A 13,591-nucleotide genomic window follows, 5' to 3' on the forward strand; every position below is an offset into this window, starting at 1 on the left:
TAGAATAATTAAGTTTCATGATGAATGTGACTTTGTAGCTGAAAGATATCGTTCTCTCAGAATATTAAAAAAAATGGTGAAAGAATGAACAAAGATAGTATATGAATGAATTCTGCCTTTATACACAAAGCATGAAAGGACTTTTGAAAGTCCTTGTTTGGTGGCGTAAAGTAAGCCTCTGAGTGCTTTCACACACCAGGTAGAAGATGGGTAGTGTTTGATGACAGCCCAAAATAGACTCTTCATTTCATTTTTGAGGATTTATTACACATTTACAAGTATGTCTCATTTGACCCTGTCTCCACAAAAAAATGGTTAAAAAATAGCCGGGTATGGTGGCTTACACCCACAGTCCCAGCTGCAAGAGAATCTCTGGAGCCCGGGAGTTTGAGCCTTCAGTGAGTTATGCTAGCTCCATCTCACCATTGCACCACTCCAGCCTGGGCAGCAGAGTGAGACTTTGTCTGTTTAAAAAATTGTTTTTGCCCAAGACAGCTCTTTGTTTTAAGACATTTGAAATACTGAGCTGGTGTCTGACCACAGGAATTGACCACAGCATCTCTTCCTGCTTGAGACTTTCCCTGAAATGTGCTGGTAATAGCAGCCTAGAGGAAGGTGGTTATATTTGATAAGTAGAGGGAGGAGGGCATATATGTGATTCATCTGAACGTTGCATCCGTTTATTTAGGTGCAAGGTTGAAAAAGAAGTTCCAGCCCCAGCCCGGTTTTACTCCACATGCATGCAGAGATTCTGTGATTTCTGTATTCTCCAGTGGAATTGGGACATTGGTGCCTTTATTTTCTTGACATTTATTACTAAAAGCTTTTCTCAAGACTGTAAAAGTGATTAAAATGGCTATGTCGCTTTAAAAAGAATCTTTTGTACTCACCTCACTTAGGACAGTGTTTCCTCTTCTTCCTCTACAGGTCTTGCTTCTGACCGTCCAAGGGCAAGCACACTCTTCCTGAGAAAGTATCAAATGAGTGGTAAGACAATATTATTTCTGCTTTCAAGGAAAACCTAAACATTTTCTGTCTTGTATATTACAGAGAGTATTTAGAGAAACTCAGATATTAGTTAAAAATGTTCAACTTTTCATAGATTTACTTATTTTCACATGTGATATAATTTCCTTTAGTTGTCACTGTTTTGGAAACATACAGACTTTGTGTTTACACATTTGGTGACATTTTCACCAACACAATTAATTGGCCACATGATTTAGTGTAGTAGTCACGGATTTATGCCTTTTTCTTCATACGTCTTTGACATTTTTCCCTTGCTCTAAAGAGTATGTTTTAATAATGACTGATAGGATTTAGGCCACAGCTTGGATTTCACTGCAGCAAATCAAAAGAATCCATTGTTCTAGATTGGATCTGTGATGTTGGCCTCCTTTTTCACAGTGCTCTAACCACAGTCACATCCAAGTGGATGCTACAACTTTTTCATTGCAATGTAATAGAAACGTAACATGCCCTGTGCTGTTTTCCATATTAGCCTTAGTGTGTGAAACTAGTGTAAAGTTTCCATATCCTGCCTGTTTTAGGATGAGAATTAGAACTGTAGGATTTTTCTGTACTGTTGCTTATGTTTCATAATGTTCTGTTATCTTACTCTATTTTCAAAAAGCCATACCCCGTGTTTTTCAGTTAATTTTAACGACAAGAATACAAGAACTGTGGGTTCTAGAATAACATCAGAACTAATGCAGCACAAGAAAAAGGAGTCGTTCACCTACATTTTCATAGTTTGTGAGGACTTTGTCTGACTTGAGCTAGTAATTTCTGGTTAGGATTCTTAAATTTCTCAGTTTCTTCCAAGAGCCATGGGCTTCTCACACATAGAATGTACGGAAGTAGAAGAAAACCAACAACAGTAACAACAACAAAACCTTAAAAAGTTCCTCCATGAACTCAAAGCAGGACCTCACTAATCACCAAGGGGATGGCACTAACGCATTCATGAGGGATCTGCCCCCGTGATCCAAAGACTTCCCCACCTCAAACCCTGGGGATTACATTTCAACGTGCGATGTTGAAATGTAATCACAGACATTCCCTAATTTGTTTTGCCTTTCCTTATCTACACGGGGATTCTTTCATTTGAACGTAAAAGAATATGTGTTAGGTCAAGAAGTAAAACTGTGTTTTCAGATTTTACACTCAGAGATTCATCATGCCAGATTATTTAAATGTTAAATTTTGTTTAAATTAAAATTTTTTAATTGATTTTTTATATAGCGATAATCAGATGTATCTTGTTTTATATAGTGATGATAACTAGCAACTACTTTTATTCTATGGTATTTTATTATACCAAAATTGATTAGTTATATTTTTACATTTAGTGCAAGAAAAGAGGAGAAGCTTTCGCATATATTCTGTGAGTAAACTTTCAAAAAGTTAAGAAATTAATTGTTTAAATTAAAAGTCGATCTGTCATGATTCCTTAGAAATGTAACAGGGACCCAGTGCTGTTAGCATGATCCTTTTTAGGTGAATTTTCTAACTCTTTTCTATTTTCCTAAGTGTTAGATTTATGCAGGAAAGTCTTTAACTTACTGTGCCCATTTTTAAGGCTGTGTGACTTTTAAGTTAAATTTAAATTGGTTGTGATATTGCCTGGGCGGTGCAAGCATGGCTGCTGGTTTTCTGGAAGCAGGGTTGGGAAGCAAGGTTGAGTTTCCCTTTGTGTGTGCCATTTTCTCCCATTTCCCAGGTTTCATCCCTGGTGGGTCTGAGCTCAGAAACCTTCAGGTGTAATATATCCAGGGAATACACATCCACATTCCTTCTACGATGGGAGGATAGGTGGACCTACGGTTCTAACCACAGACTTACTATTGACCTTGCCGGCTCTGTTGTGTTTCACCCTACCTTCCCAGGTACCATGTGCTATGATTTCGGTGACTGTGTTGGGTTCTTCAAAATACACGGGATTGCTTGTTTCTGTTCAGGTCACTCCCTGTGGGCACCAGGGTTGTGCTTTTATGTCAGTTACCACTCCTCTATCTGCTTGCCACCTTGCAACATTGACTCAGAATCATCTGCTGTCAATCCTGTCTCCTGATTCTGTGTATAATGTTTATTTTACGACTAACTCTCGTGACATTTCAGAAGGAAGAGAAAATAAATTTGTGGTCAATCCATCATATTTAACCCACATTTAGAACCTATATGTAAGTGTAAATCTAAGTTTAATGGAACATAATTATGACCTTAATTCAGACAATTTTCTAGTTATACCTATTATAAGCACATTACACTTTTCCACTCAGGGCTTGTGTAATAACTCTATTCAAACTCCGTACCTGCCATGTGATCCCATTGCTGTGCAACATAGATGGAGCCGATTTTGTTAGCACACAAAGTGTTGGAAATTTTCAAGTGAGCTAAAAGTCATTAATTATTTTAAAAACATCTAAAACATGTCATAAAAAGTGGGGAGAAAACCGTGATCTCCACGGCCGGGTGTGGTGGCTCATGTCTGTAATCCCAGCACTTTGGGAGGCTGAGGCAGGTGGATCTCTTGAGGCCCGGAGTTCAAGACCACACTGGCCAACATTGTGAAACCTCATCTCTACTAAAAATACAAAAACTAGCCAGGCATGGTAGCACATGCCTGTAGTCTCAGCTACACGGGATGCTGAGCCAGGAGACTTGCTTGAACTTGAAGGTGGAGGTCACAGTGAGTGATAGGAAATTTTAATTTAAAAAAACCGGGACAGATTTCACCTGAGGCTGTACCAATTAGTCTGTGTTTTGGTGCGTTATTCCTGTTATTTTTATTCTCATGTATGGAATTTTCCTCAGAATTGACTTTTCTTATTTTAAAGTATTAAGCTGCACTACCTCAACAGTAGTGACATTAAGGGATACCTTCTTTCCCTTTGAATGAAAGTATCGGAATCAGTCCATTTTTATTTTTTATGCCATATTTGTTTTTGAGACAACAAAAGTATACACATATAATCACATAACACTGTTAATGTAATCTATCACAGAATAGCTTAAGAAACATAAGAGTTCTGCTGGAGTTAAAACATTTCTATCTTAAAGGGTAATTTGGTCCTTCAAATAGTAATGTTGTTCAAAAACATCTTGGATTTTGGTTAAGAAAGAAGTGAATTTGCAGTACAAAGCATCTAAAGCAGCAAAATGCTGTTGGACTCTATGGACATTTCGGATTGTTGGCTACTAGCAATGTTTAAATGCAGCTTAGGTTTATAAACAACCACGAGATCTTCTCTGTACCCTGCCTTTTTTTTCATACTGGCTGATTAGTAGTAGATCCAACCCTGTTGTGTCTTTAATGAGTTTGCGAGAGACCCTAATGGAACAGTGTGATAACATGATGCAAACAAGCATATTAAGAGGAGGAAAGAAAACTCATCTGAGTTATTTTTTTTCCAGTTAAAATAATCAGTATTTTGTGGTTTTAAATAAAGCTGTTGATCTTTTCAACTATTTGGTGATTGGCATTTGGCTACTGGGATTATTTTTAGACAAGAGCACTTTCTCTCTCTCTCTTTCCCTCTCTCTCTCTCTCTCTCTCTGTCTCTCTGTCTCTCTGTCTCTCTCTCTGTCTCTCTCTCTCTCTCTCTCTCTCTCTCTCTCTCTCTCTCACTTCCCTTTTGTAAATTTGAGATGGAGTCCTGATCTGTCACCCAGGATGGAGTGCAATGGCACAGTCTGAGCTGACTCCAACCTCTGCCTTCAGGAATCAAGCAATTCTCTGCCTTAGCCTCCTCAACAGCTGGGATTACAGCCACCCAGCACCACGCCTGGCTAATTTTTGTATTTTTAGTAGAGATGGGGTTTCACCATCTTGTCCAGCCTGGTCTTGAACTTCTGACCGTGTGATCCACTCACCTCAGCCTATGAAAGTGTTGGGATTACAGGAGTAAACCACCTCACCTGCCCAGCAGGAACATTTACTTAATATAATGGAGGCAGTTTCCGTATTGACTATCGCACTCTCAACAAATGAATAGATATTTTGAAAGTGTTTTAGAGATAGTTGATTTTCTACAGGGTTCAAAAGGTTCACTGTCATATCTCTGATAGCACTGTGGATGAATTTTCACTCATTTGTATCTTTAGGAAGATTTACTTTCCAAACTGTAACTGACTTGAATATTGGTCAAGCTCTTATTGAACTCCTTAATTTCTCCCACATTCTGTGCTAAGCAGCTGCATGTAGGAGAGAAGGGGTTCTCCCTCTCCTGGAGAGGCTCACTTTCTCATGAGGGGGATGCCCTGCAGGCAATTGTAGCATGTAACACACAGTGAATTAGACTGATGAGTACGCAAAAACAGAAGTGTTTTGTGGTGTGGCTGCAGGCAAAGGGATCCCAGAAGGTGGATGAGGTCAAGCTTGCTGGGACAAGGGGGAAAGGAATAAATATTCCAGACAGAGAGCAGCACGAGTGAGGCAGGAATGTGCCATAATGTGCATCAAATAACTTAAAGAATGAAATCAATTAACTTTTGAAACGAATGCAGAGTATTCTCAGAAGTTCTCATTTGAGTAGTGTCATAGCAGTCTTATGTAAACATGAAGTGAAAGTTACATTCCAAAAGTCGTTTTCATCATCTGATTTTTGGATGTGAGAGAGTCTTAAAAGCAGTACTTTTTCCATCCTCCCACAAGGAAACAGGCCCAGGGAGACCTATGGCCCCTCACTTGTTTGGTGACTGAGCAGCTCTGGCACGCACACTCTCTGGCTCTAACACACTGGTTCCATGGCACTCTCTCTTGAATGCACACATTAAGGATTAGTAAGGGAGTAAATGTAGTATTAGGTCTTCATTTACTGCAATCAAATGCTCTTGTGTCAATATTATTTAATGTATGATATTTTGTTGCAGTTAATGAATAACAGAAATAGAAAATCTCAGTGCTTTTTCCTGCATCAGAAAAAGAACATGAAATTCCATTATAAATGTTTCCCATTATTTATAAAGGGAATTTATAATAGTGGCTTGCCAGGTTTGATGATCAGTGTCATATCAAGGGCAGCATTTTATAACCCATTTTTCAAACATCATCTGTGACGAGAGCCTCCAATGAGTTTCCCATAGAGCTGCACATGATACCACACTCGGACAGGTCACGGGGTATAAAAAATACCTTAATGCCTTATTGTTTGACATTGTGACAAAGGGAAAAAACCCAAACTTTGGTAAGTTTATCCTACTGTGATGTCTTTCTCTATCTTCCTTCTTCTTCAGATACCTCCATGGCATCTTGATAGAAAATACAGCTCGTGTTCCACCATACTCCTGGATAACAGCACAGTCAGCAAGCCTGATCTCAGCCAAATATTAGGATGGTGAGTACAACGAGGTTGCCAAGGGCTGAGTGACAGACCCCGTATGCTAAAAGCATGCAGGCCATCCGCTGTTAGTTCAGCCATTTGGTTGCCCTTTTCAGCAGGCAGTTGAAGAAGCTGATGTCAATGATATATGGATTTTTCAGGACCTAAGGATGAATTTTTTTAATCTTAGACACTGTGTGGTAAAAGGGAAAGCCAGTTAGCAAATAAGCCATCCCAGAATAATCACAGCTCTTTATCTGATGCATTTCTGTTATGACAGTATTGAACCTAATGGGCAGGAGAGGTGCTTTTTATTGGATGTTTCTAGGAAAAATTAGTAGTTCTTTATGGGCCATAGGCCTAGCACGATGGGCACTACTTTGGAAACTACTCTTGGAAGAAGGAACAGCTTGTCCTCCAGTGGCACCATAGTGTATCTGCATTTAAATTTTCCCATCATGCACCAGCACATCATAGGCCACAATCAGAGATGCCCTTTCACAACACCCTTGACAGATGGCTTCAAGTTGTTTTAAAAAGCCAGCTCCAATGGAGATGTCCAAAAAATATTATTAACATGTCCTTCCATTATGAGTGTTGATATTCAGAAAACAGTTTGACAAGTGGTACCTCAGAATGTTAATGTCCTTATCCCTAACTTCACTTTCCAGTCTATAAACACGACTAAGTTACAAGCTTAAGTTTGTCTCTAATGTACTAGTTTTAAGCTAATTTGTTAGTAACTTCTACTTTAATCAAAAATGGCCATTAATACTCCTAATAATGTGACTTTCCTCTCTCATGTATAACAATAATTGAGATCCAATTCTGTTTCAGCAAGAACTGGACTTCACCTGTGTCTAAAGCCCTGAGCTTTGATCTGTATGGTGGCATCACTTAATGTTTGTATTCAGTCCTAAGTAAAAAGCCACTCTTTCTTGGCTAGAGTCCCTGACTTCTTCTGATTTCAAAAGATTCTAATGTCTCAGTATGCAATTCAAAAGTAGTTTTTAAGCTTGCCCTTGTTCAAACAAGTGAAAGTCCTACTTTTTCTTTCAGTGTGGTCTAAATTTTACAAGATTTTTTTAAAAATTGAAATATATATACAAAATAATATATATTTTTGGAGAAGGGGTTTTGCCGTGTTCGCCAGGCTGGATTCAACCTCCTGGGCTCAAGCAATACACCCAAGTCAGCCTCCCAAAATGCTGTGATTATAGGCATAAGCTTCCGTGCCTGGACTAGAAGTCTATTTTTGAAGCATAGTAAGTTTTAATTTACTCTCCAGTTTTAGAAGGGATTATTTGGTATATTTGCTTTTGATGAAAGAAAGGTTTACTGAGCAAGTTAATATAGAAAATTGGCTTTTAGGAAAGATTTTGAAAAACGTATTTCATGGTTAGTAGAGCATTGTTCTCAATGGAAGAAGTGAGCCATATTAGAATCACTTATACTGTTTCTTCAAAACATATGTCTGCAAACACATGCATCTTCCCAGCTCCACCTTCCCTCCGGCTCTGGACACTCACAAGCCTTTTAGGAAAATGAGGAAGTATGTGAGACATCATTATATGGATAAAAGCATCCCAGATGCTTCACCCTAATTCAGTCATTCCCAACTTTGCTGCACATTGGAATGACCTGGGGAACTTTACCGACAACCCTGATGCCTAAAGCATGCCCAGCACCAATTAAATCAGAATGTCTCCAGCTGACATTGAGGTCCTGTTTAAAGCTCCCCCGGTGATCCAGTGTGCAGCAAATGTGGAGGCTACTGCTTCCTTTGTGTGAAAAAGTGATGGTTCTAACATAAAAATTACAGGTTTTCCCTGTCATTTGCTCTTCTTTCTACCCATAAAGCCTTTCATCTGTGCGAGTCTTTTCTATCTATGTGTGCATATGCTTCAATTTATACCACACCGTAGTGTTTTCTGAACACCTGCAGTTTACAGGAGCACTGTTCAGGGACCTTGGGTGAATCCGTCTTAAGCCTTGGTTCTCTTAACTGTAAAATGGGCGGTGCATGGAGTGTCACGTGAGGTTTGGTGGTCCTTGTCAGCATGTAACTTCAAATTCTGTGATCTTATAATTTGGAGATGACACTGTTGGAAGCACTATAGAAATATCTCTCTTAGATGCTAATAATGTTGTAAGGCCTACTTTTTACAACTCCAATTTGCCTTCTCAAATTATTCTCAGCCTCATTTTAAATGTTGAGGGTGAATGGAAGGACAGACCTTATCAAAGAAAAGCCCCTGTTTCCTGACACACAACATCTGTGGATGTCTTTGTAACACAGTAACATACATCCAAAGAGTTGTATTTGTTCATTCATACTTTCTTTAAACTAATGTAAAGTACCTGTCATTAATATTGTATGATGTGGTGTTACGCTGTGTGTTTAGTACTGCTTATTTTAGGAGAGCTACAAGTGTCATCGATTTTTGGATGCGTTATGCTGTTTACTAATAAATTTTCTACTAATCATGCATAGGCGATTTTAAATTACTTTGTTTGGTATAAAGCACATTCATTCTGTGCTTTTAGGGAAATAATGACAAATGGGTGAGTACTAAATCAGCTGAAATGCAGGGCCTAGCAACTTAAAAAGCAAAACACTACTGTCTGGCCTAAATGTAAGCATATGAACACATAGATATAAGTAACTTGCACAGAATGAAAGGTTCTATGGGCAGAAGAGCAAATGACAGGGAGAATATGTCATCATTTATACCTAAGAACCATCTGCAGACGCAAGTCTTCTATCAGCCTTTTGCGTAGTATTTTGGTTCTCCTGTTTTTGCTGTAGAGCCAGAGGACTAAAACAAAAGAAAAGTGCTCACATGATATTGTTTTGAATACACGATTCCAGGGCCACTGAGAGGGTTCCCTCCCCCGCCTTTGGAAATATATCTTCAGACCTAACAAATGATAAAATCAGTTCTTACAACTTTTGTTTTTCTCCACAGTGTGACCATGGCAATATGTTACAACATAAAGCACAGGTGAGCTCTTTGAAACCTGTCTTCTTATTCCAGCTCATCACTTTGTGTCATATGCAACACGCTGTCAGGTCCTAACTCTAGACATTATAAGCTGTAGAGTGCTTATTTTACAGTGCTACAGTAAATCGTTTGTGGGTTTTTTGGTTCGTAAAAATCTTTTAAATTATTAAGGGTTCCAAAGTGTATTTGTTTATGTCTTTGTTTGCAATTCATTTGGAAAGAAGCAGTAAAAAGATGCCCTAGCCTCATGCAAATATACAGTAGGAAAGAGGCGTATTTATAAAGCTATCAGGTTACTGTGGGTATTCTTTAACCCCACCAAAACTCCAGAAGTGCTAACTGATTAAAATAGCTATAAGAGGATTGTACATATCAATGAATTCGTTCACTAATAGTCACTGAGCTTTCTTGTACAATAAATGGATCTGTCCCCTTACTGGCTGTTACAATATTATGCATTGGCTACTTGGTTTACTTAGAGTGTCAAAAACTCACTTTCATTAGTATCACCACCATTATAAAAATGTCTTCAAATATGGAGATGCCTTCAAGCTCACAGTAGTACGTATGAGTTTTCAAAGTTGAGATTTTCAGCTTGAAAGTTTTAGCTTTATTATAGAGAAATACTTGTTATTTTCCTTGAAATGACAGACTCACTTGACTTAATTTTATGGATAACAGTCAGTTATACTTTCAGATACAAATGGTGTACTGTGAAAAATTGGCTTGTTCAGCTCACAATTTAATCACAAGTGCTTTTCTTTAACATGACCATACTTCAGTATGCAGAAGCGCTTTATGTGAACTTTCTACTGAGGATACTAAAAAGAGAGGCCAAGATTTAGTAACATCATTAATTTTTACTGTTTCATCAAGGACATTCTTCAGTGAAACATGCTCTTTGATACAAACTGCAAGGGGCCGTGAAGAGTGGAACGAATACTGGTATAATTCGGTAGCACTGCCCTTATTCATACTGAGAAACCATCAGTTTTACCCACGTTTGCTTTTAAACAGTCATTACAAGTGTTGAACAGGAAGAAAGCAATCAATGTCTTAATACTTTTTAAAAGTAATAAATTATTTGTGTGTTTTATTTTCAATCAGCTTCTCAGGTTAAATTAGTATTCTTGTAAGAACAGTTTGGGCCATACATGGTGGTTGACACCTGTAATCCCAGCTATTTAGGAGGCCAAGGTGGGAGAATTATTTTGAATTGGGTGTTTGAGACCAGCCGGGGCAATGTGGCAAGACCCCATCTATCAAAAAAGACAAAAAACAAAAAAGAAAAGATCAGCTGGGCATGGTGGTATGGACATTTTGTCCCAGCTACTTGGGAGACTGAGGCAGGAGGATTGCTTGAGCCCACGGAGTCAAGCCTGCAGTGAGTCAGGTTTGTACCACTGTGCTCCATCCTAAAGAGCAAAACCCTATAATAACAACAACAACAACCAGTTCTGACATCATGGGTCTCCTAGGGAATCTCAGGGGTCCACCGACCACATTAGGAAAACCACTGGTTTCCTAAATAATCACATAATGTGTTAGTTTATAAAGTTCATTAAAGACTGCCTTCTTTTAAAATGAAAAGGCAATTAAGTGTGTAGCTCAAACTACTTCAGCAAACATATAGTATAATAAAGAAAGATTTGGGAAATCTTAATGGATTCTAAAAAGTTCTAAAATCCTTATTGCCAACAACTACTGCTTCCTAAAATGTTCCTGTGTTCCACTCCACCATGAGGTTAGAGGAGTAAAAATAGACATAGCTTCTTACCATTGCCTGTTAGCGGGAGTCAGTATTTAAAGGCAAGTCTGGCTCATCAATGTAGAAAAGACTTCCCAGTTCAGAACGTGATGTGTTGATGAAAAAGAGGTCAAGAAACCCTCTGAAGGCCAGGATCCAGGAGAAAAACTGGCAACAACTGTTTTGGTGAACAAATTTTACCAAAGCAAACAAGAAGTATCTCCCTCCGCCCTCCATGCCCTACTCCCAGCAGATACTTTACTAAGATATTAACCATTTGTGAATTAATCTCTTAAATGCACATTCTTCTTTTATAGATATGCAAATAGATCTCTGGCTGTTTTTGATGAGCCAATACATCCACTTTCAGTAAGTGTCACTTTCTCTGAGGTTCTGTTTATGTCTTATGAAGTTGTGTTGATTTCATGATGAAGTCAAAATCATCCACCATTAAGTCTTCACTAAGTTGTGTCTAATCATCTTATGTAAGGAGTGTTGTAAATTGGTCACACTGGAGTAAGAGCTGACGTACAGCTTTGTTTAATTTTTGCACTAAGGGGAATAAACATACCATCCAAATAACAAAATGTGTCATTTTAAAAGATAAGTTTTTATAGCAGCAAACAATAAGAATATTTGTAAGTAGTCCTAACAAATATGAACGAACTCTGTGAATGGAATTAGAAAACAATTTAAAGTTAAATTTGTTTAAGTGCTATCAAAACTTAAAAACTTGCTGCTTCAGGCATATGATAGCCACAGGGCCACCTTAGCACCTATGGTTACACAAAACCAAAAATATTTTAAGATCCTGCCGTTTATATTTTTAGAACTAAAAGACATATTATCCCAGCAAGATTATTCTAAGGGACATGTGGGCACCAATTTTAACATCCCCATCTTAAGAGTACTTAAGAAGTTTTCTTGAATGAATATGTATATTGACTTTCTTCTTCTTTCAGCAAGAAAATATTCCAGGGAAATCCTTTGAGGATGATCCCACACGCAACTGCATTTTCAGTTATTTCTGTGCTCTTTCTAAAGTCACAAAACTAACAGCTCCAGGAGCAATCGTAGCATTGGTAAGCTATTTCTTATTTATAAAGCATCTTTAATAACTGGTCTCCTACACAGCGTATGACCGTGTTTCTAAATAAAAGTTCCTAAAGTTATCATCAGATCTTTTAAGAGAAACCTATGCAAACAAAGTAAATACACATATTAGAGTTTAATCATCGTCATGTTTTAAAATGATGCCATTGCTTTTCTTATCACAGAATAATTGCTACTGAAAGCAGCAGGAGAGACTTCTGGTTTCTCCCTCAACAGATTCCAATGTAGGTCTAAGCTGAGTTCCAGGCTGTATTTCCCCACAGTTCTGACCTGGAGCTGCTGCTCTGAATGCTTTGTTGTTCCTGTTGACCTCTTGTGCCTGTTCGGGAAATTGCCCAGGAATGTGGAACTACTAAGACTTGGACGTGGGTTTTGCTAGTTAGCCTGCCAAGCCATAGCTGTGTCCTTACCTCTACATGGTTCTCCCAGAATTCCTGTGGTGAGACTCATTCAGAATATAAAGTCCTGTTCAGATGGCTGGGATGGTTTGACCCTCCCCACACTAACCATGTGGTAGAGGAATGTCAACTACATGGCCTGGAGAGAAAGGATACTTAGAGCAGTACCCTCTCCTTCAGCATCCAGCTAGAGCTTAGGGGTGAAGGCCTCAGCTGGGCACCTGCATAGAAACCTCTCCATGAGCACTGGATCAGATGCAGGCCATTTCATGGAGCTGCAGCCATTGGGAATGCCCAGCACATGCTGGGGGGAAGCAGGAGTGGTACTTCCAGATGGAGAGAGAGAGAGAGCTGAGGCAGGAGGGAAAGCTGGATTGGAAGAAGGGGGACTTCACTGTATACAGGCTAAATTTGGAGTGCCTGTGAGATAGCAGAGTGACGTGTGCAGTCATTATTTGAATCAACGGAACTGGAACATGAATCTGAGCAGTGCAGTCATCATTTGGATGTATGGGACTGGAGCATGAATCTGAGCTGGCGGTAAGGAATGAAGAGTAAGAGTAGCTGCTCAAGGCGAGGCACAATGGCTTACACCTGTAATCCCAGCTCTTTGGGAGACCAAGTCAGGCCATCACCTGAGGTCAGGAGTTCGAGGTCAGCCTGGCCAACACTGTGAAACCCTGTCTCTTCTAAAAAATACAAAAAATTACCTGAGCATGGTTGTGGACCCCTGTAATCCCAGCTACTTGGGAGGCTGAGGCAGGAGAATCTTTGGAACCTGGGAGGCAGAGCTTGCAGTGAGCCAAGATTGCACCACTGCCCTCCACCCTGCACAACAACAGCAACATTCTGGGGAAAAAAAAGAGAAAAAGAGTAGTTGCTCAAATGCAAAGAAACTGTTTAGAATGAAAGTGGACAAGCCGGACATGGTGGGATACACCTATAGTCACAGCTACTCAGGAAAAGGGAAAAAAGAGAAGATGGACGAAAGATAACTCTGTAAAG

General features: G+C 39.1%; 2 long non-coding RNA genes across 3 annotated transcripts in view; one reads left to right on the forward strand and one right to left on the reverse strand.

The window, feature by feature from the left end:
- Window positions 1–13,548, reverse strand: part of LOC141582659 (uncharacterized) — a 50,383-nt gene extending 36,835 nt beyond the window's left edge. For both annotated transcript variants that reach the window (XR_012515613.1, XR_012515595.1), the window contains exons 1-2: window positions 9,058–13,548; window positions 891–965 (exon numbers count right to left, since the gene is read on the reverse strand). This is a non-coding gene — a long non-coding RNA (uncharacterized LOC141582659). The remainder of the gene's footprint in view (window positions 1–890; window positions 966–9,057) is intronic.
- Window positions 928–6,394, forward strand: LOC141583049 (uncharacterized). The gene is made up of 3 exons (XR_012516035.1): window positions 928–987; window positions 2,352–2,386; window positions 6,238–6,394. It is a non-coding gene; the product is annotated as an uncharacterized LOC141583049 (long non-coding RNA).
- Window positions 13,549–13,591: the final 43 nt, after the last annotated feature.

Source organism: Saimiri boliviensis, chromosome 1 (genome assembly GCF_048565385.1).
Source record: "Saimiri boliviensis isolate mSaiBol1 chromosome 1, mSaiBol1.pri, whole genome shotgun sequence".
Lineage (NCBI taxonomy): Eukaryota > Metazoa > Chordata > Mammalia > Primates > Cebidae > Saimiri > Saimiri boliviensis.